The sequence below is a fragment of the Ursus americanus genome, chromosome 36 (assembly GCF_024610735.1).
Source record: "Ursus americanus isolate L20-20 chromosome 36, mUrsAme1.1.p, whole genome shotgun sequence".
Taxonomy (NCBI): Eukaryota; Metazoa; Chordata; class Mammalia; order Carnivora; family Ursidae; genus Ursus; species Ursus americanus.
In genome coordinates, this window is record NC_142162.1 from 16,538,648 (window position 1) to 16,544,286 (window position 5,639).

Genomic DNA, 5,639 nt, shown 5'->3' on the forward strand with positions numbered 1-5,639 from the left:
GCAAGAAAAACAAGTATAGAAGTGAACTGTGAACATATTGTCCTATCGCCATATTTTATTTGTTCAATCTTTGGGCTGCTTCCCCATTCATTGGTAAGTGTAAGGCCAGATTCCAGATTAAGGCTACCAAAGTATTCAGAATAATTTGGGAGAGTCTAAGAGGTTTTTAAGTTTTGAAATCAGACAGGACGGGTTTTCATCTAAGCTTGCCCACTTGCTAGGTATGTAAACTTGGGCAAACTAAACACAGAGAGTCTCTGATTTTTCATCTCTAAAGGACTGATAACAATACATGTAAGGATTTCCATACATCACAGTGCCTGTCAAGTAGTCAATGCTACGCAAATGACAGTTGGTAGCCCTCTTTCTGCTTTCCCACCATTACCTAACCCAGGAGCCCAAAGCCTCCTTTAGCACGTGCCTTATTCTCATCTGTGTCCCCATCTCTTTGTGTGTCCTCTGTATGAGATAGTGGCGCTAAGATGTTTTCCTGAAAGCACCCTTTGCAGACCCTGAGAAAGAGTGCCTCCTTACCCCTATAGTCCCTTAAGGTGTGCCAGAATCTGGGTTTCTGGAGAAATCTGACTACAGCTGGGGGGGGGTGTCCACCTTCCCCTAGGGGCCATGGAGAGTCTCACTCAGGCTCTGACCCAACCTCCCAGTGTAGTGCTCAGCTGAGGGCCAAGGGTAAAAGGGCCTGCCTATCCCAGCCCAAGGCTGACCTGACTGTCCCCAGTCCCTCCTATGCTCCAAGAGGAGATGCTTCAGTTGCTAGACCCTGGGTTACTGTCCTCTTCTCCCCTACAAAACTCCACCTCTTCCATAGCAGGAAGGTCTCTGCTACGGACCCAATCTGTCCTGGACACCTGCCTAAAGTCCTGCCTCTGTATCAGGGCCGCTGCTTCTACCCTTCGTGACCACTGCATTTTCCACCATCTTCCCCTTTCTCCGCTGGACTCCAAGCCACGCTCTTCCTCCTCCTGCCTTTACCCTTCTCCCAATGAGTCCCTAGGTCCAGAGTGCTTATCCTTCCCAACACACACACACAGGCTTTGGTGCTGGGAAACTTCTGTACTTGCCAAGAAAGAAGATTCCCTTGCCAGGCAGAGCGGCCTCAAGGTCAAGTGACATCTCCTCAACTTTCGTTCAGCATACTTGCCCTCTTCCTTCATCCTCCTCCCCAGTGTCCCCAGGCAGCCTTCATCTCCTCACTCCCAAATCAGCCCCAACTGGCCCATTCTAAGTGGGCCAATGACTGGTTCCACAAGGCCAAAAGAGGGACCTCCAGCTTTAAAAGTGGGGTTTTTCAGTATCAGTCACGGGGAACGGCCAGATCTAGTCTGTCTGTGGAGACAGGGACTTGATGGGGCCCCTGGAGTCCCACTCTCAGGTCCAAGCCCGCTCTGCTTGCTTGGCTCCCACTCCCAGCCAGGGATGCCTGAGTAGCTAGGTGTGGTCATCTCTCCATGACAACATGTGTGGAATTGGGGGGAGGGGAGTAAATGGAAGAATATTTAGATTTTTTTTTAAATTCAGAAGTAAAGAAACATGCATTTGATCATGCGTGTCAGGTACTGGCAGATAATGACAGCAGAATGGAAAAATACAGAATTGCTAAATTAACAAGGGTAAAGGGAAGACTAGTAGAGAAAAAGGAAACATGCAAAAAAGAGATACAATTACAATTATCCTACATAAAGTAGGATAAAAGGAATAAAAAGGAGTGTAACAGTATAACAACTATCGTGCAATGTTAATGGGCTGAATTTTCCTATTAAAACAGACTATGTTATTAGGTTTAAAAAAATAAGCCTGTTACATGCTGTTAAACAAGAAATATACTTGAAACAAGATGCTTCCAAAACCTTGAAAATAAACGGACAAATGCAAATATGTATACAAGAGAGCAGAAATAGCAGTATTACTATGAGCTAGGTTGAGTCAATTGTCAAAAATTTGTATGCACTTAGCAATACAACAGCGAAGTATATCAAGCAAAAACTATTCGACAGGCAAGGAGAACTTTGATTTTTAAAATGCAATTGTGGTTGGGGATTTAAAAATACCTCCTTAGGAATCCTTTAGTTTGTTGTTCCAAAATTGGAAGTGACGACCCTAGAATTCATGTGGGAGAGTGAATGTTTAAAATAGCTAAGAGAAGAGCCTACTTGGGCAGCACATATACTGAAATCAGAACCATACCGAGAAGATGAGCGTGCACCTTGTGCGCGGATGACACGCCAGTTTGCAGAGCGTTCCGTATTAAAAAAAAAATTAAAACAAAGTAAATTAAAATAGCTAAGAAAAATCACATAAAGGAAGATGATTGAGGAATTTACCTCATGAGATGTGGCTTAAGTTCCTCAAGAAAGCTACTGGAACTAAAGGCTTGGAGAGGGGAGGTAGGGTCAGCTGCAGGGTTCTGCCTCTGCCAGGATGGAGGCCAGAGCAGAACGCGCCCAGCCGCCGAAGCCAGCCATAGAGACCTCAGCTTGCCACGGTTCACATCCCCTCTCTAGGGTTGGGGAGCACGCAGAGAAATGAGAGGATGGGAACTGACTGGACAATGTTCAGATATTCATTTCATAAACAGAGCCTGCAGGCGGAGTCTCGGGGTATCACTTCGGCTAGGCAATGATGTGTTTTTTCTTTGGCAACAGCTGCTGGGGAGGCTGTTTTCCTTTAGGAGACCATATAAACGTTCTCAGCTCAGATTTGAAGGTGTTTGAAACTGATTGGGTCCTCTCGGAACCCAACCCCTGGCCCAAACACAACTTCTCAGATGCATGCAGAAAAACCGGAGGGAGTACTGTCTTGTCATCTAGGACCTATATCCCATCCCTATCCTATACTCCTAAACTCTGTGTGTGTGTGTATGAATGAAACCTGTCTATGTAGAAGGACTCCCTATACATACTTCTAGTGTATATATATATACACACATGTACATACACACACATACACGTATACATATATAGTGTATATATATATACACACATGTACATACACACACATACACGTATACATAGGAATAAAGCATTTCAACAAATGTTTCTTAGGGCACTGGGCAAGGGAGGAAAAGAATGCGGTGTGGTACTTGTCTTGGAGGACCTCACACTGTTGTTAGGGGCAGTGGGTCCGGCGAATGACATGCGAGCGCTTTCCTCCAGGTTTCCTACCTCTGAGCGGAACCACCAGCACAGTTGTTGGAAGGAGTCCACAAAATCTCTACGTAACCTCACTTTCTTCCATGATTAATAACAATAATTCTTCCATGATTAATAACAATAAAGGTTGACATGAGAAGCCCCAGAAGAAACACCCCCAGGGGATAGAAGTCTCCTGAGACTTGGTAGAAAAAGCAGATAGTATTTGGGCTTGCAGAATTCCCAAATCTGGCAAAAATGAGCCAATGTTTTGGAGGATGGTGTGGGGAGAGAGTAGCCGGGAGGGAAGGCTACCCGAAGCCCCATTTTTACTGTACTGTGTGGAAAGGAAGTAAGTCTAGAAGTCAATCTGCCTTCAAAGATCTAAGGGAGAAGGGTATAAGCAAACAGGCAGTCCATGTGATCATTGCCCTATCAGTAGAAACACAGGGTGGAAACACTCGTAGGACAGACGCCTCAGCCAGGAATGCCTCCTGGAGGAAGCAGCGTCTGAGGCTTAACAAGGAGTGGGAGTTAGCTGAGCACTGGGTTCGGGGTGGTAAAGTCTCTCCAACAACAGGAAGGGCAACTGTGCAGGGCAGAGCATCTTTAGGGAAAAAATGAAGTTCCTTGTGGCTACAGCGCCATGTTGGAGCACAAGTGGCCAGAGTTGATGCTGGAGACAAATGCAAAGGCCTCTGAACCATGTTAAAAGAGAACAGGTTTCATCCTGGAGTAGTGAACTCCTGTTCCCTCTTGTGGCTGGCCAGAGGGGGGAAAATGGGCAATAAAAACAGACACAGATATACCTTCAGCGAGATATAGAACGAGTGAACTGAGGGGAAAAAATATTCCAGAGATTGACCTGTAGCAGAAGGAAAGCAAGGCTGAGAAAAAGATACAGCAGTAAAAAAGGTGGGAAAGGACAGTGGATGGGGTGGGAGGACCAACAGGCCAGGAGCAGCAATGTGAACAAAAGAGTGAAAGGCGAGGTGTAGGGGACAGCAGAGAGCCCCCAAAGAAGCTGGCGACATGAGCACACTCACACCCTGCTCTTGACCGTGTAGGTTGGCTCTCTTGCCACTGCAGACTCCGTCTCAGTTCCCAGCTCCAAAGAAGGGGAGAGAGAGGTCCACAAGGCTTCAAGATTGGGGGGGGGGAATAGCAGGGTGAAGGTCAAGTTAGAAGGGATTGACGAAATGGGCCAGAGATGGAAAAGTGAGAGAAAATTTTGTCCCAGGAAGATGAGGTCTTCAGCAGCTAAACTCATACAACGGGGAAAAAATTGAAAGGGAGAAAAAGTCATGGGAAATAAGTCTTGTTGTCAGAGAAATGTCCAGTCACCATGGAGAGGTACAGGCTTTAGCGCTGAGGCAGGGGCGGGACCGCCAGCAATCGAGTCTTGCTATTATACCGGCTGTGTGACATTGAAGAAGTTACTTAGAATCTATTCCTCAGTTTCCTCAACAGTAAAATGAAAATGAAATCCCAGATAGTACCTACCTCCTAGGGGTACTGGGTAGGTAAAGTGAGTACAGTATGTGGAAGGCTTAGTAGAGTTCGGTGCTACACTGCTATGGACATTAGCTGTTACTCTTCCTCTACTGGAGTCCACCTAGTCTCTCCCGCTGACAGGGCCAGTATCCTGTGTGATGTCTTACACTTTCCAAGACCCCCTCAGGGCTTTTCTTGTCTATCGGATCGAAGAGATGTGGAAATACACAAGGAGCAGAGAGGGGTATCACTATGGGTTTAAGAGGTCTCTGTACCGGGTATTTGGAAGGGAGAGACAGCCTATTGGAAGGCTGCCGTGCAGGTTGGGCCCTGGGTTTGCTTCTCTCAGAGAGTGTGTCCCTTGTTTGTAGGCAACACATGACTTCCAGCACTCCCGTGGATCTTGTTTTCGGGAGGGACCCAATAGCCAGCTATTAATAGAGAAATCTATTTGGAGTCTTCTCGTACGCCCTCAAACCGCCTCTTTCTTCCTCTCAGGTACCCAGGGCAGCTTGTCCCCCCCCCCTCTTCAAATGGCAAAACCTGCTCTCACTTATCTTTTCTGAAGGGATCCGATCACTCACAGTAGGAGTGTGAAATAAAATAGTCTGATGGAAGCTGGGCACCTTCTGGGGTTTTCATTTTAATAGGAGTCAGTCCCTTGAATAGAGTTGTGAAGCTGGCTGAAATCTCAGCTGTATGGAAGAAGGTTCTGGCTGAGAAAAGCTTTTGAAGATGGGGGAGCTTAACCTCACTCCCCATGTGTTGCCTTAGAAAACATATTCTTCTTTAGGTGTGGCTTGTGGAATATATTCCCAGGAATAAATTTGAAAATGTGGTGAAAAGTGTTGCTACCAGGCCAATGAAGTATGGTTGGGTAGGGCTGGTCCTGAATGGCCTAAATTCTTGCTCTTTGAAGAGCCCTACCACTGCCTCAGAGTGCAGCCAAGAAGTGCCGGAGGGCCCAAGAATTGTAGTTGGTGGGCTGATTTAGATTTG

At 46.5% G+C, this 5,639-nt stretch overlaps 1 non-coding gene across 1 annotated transcript; it reads left to right on the forward strand.

The window, feature by feature from the left end:
- The first annotated feature begins 2,160 nt into the window (after positions 1-2,160).
- Positions 2,161-2,267, forward strand: LOC148107041 (U6 spliceosomal RNA). The gene has a single exon (XR_015723217.1). It is a non-coding gene; the product is annotated as a U6 spliceosomal RNA (small nuclear RNA).
- The last annotated feature ends 3,372 nt before the right edge of the window (positions 2,268-5,639 follow it).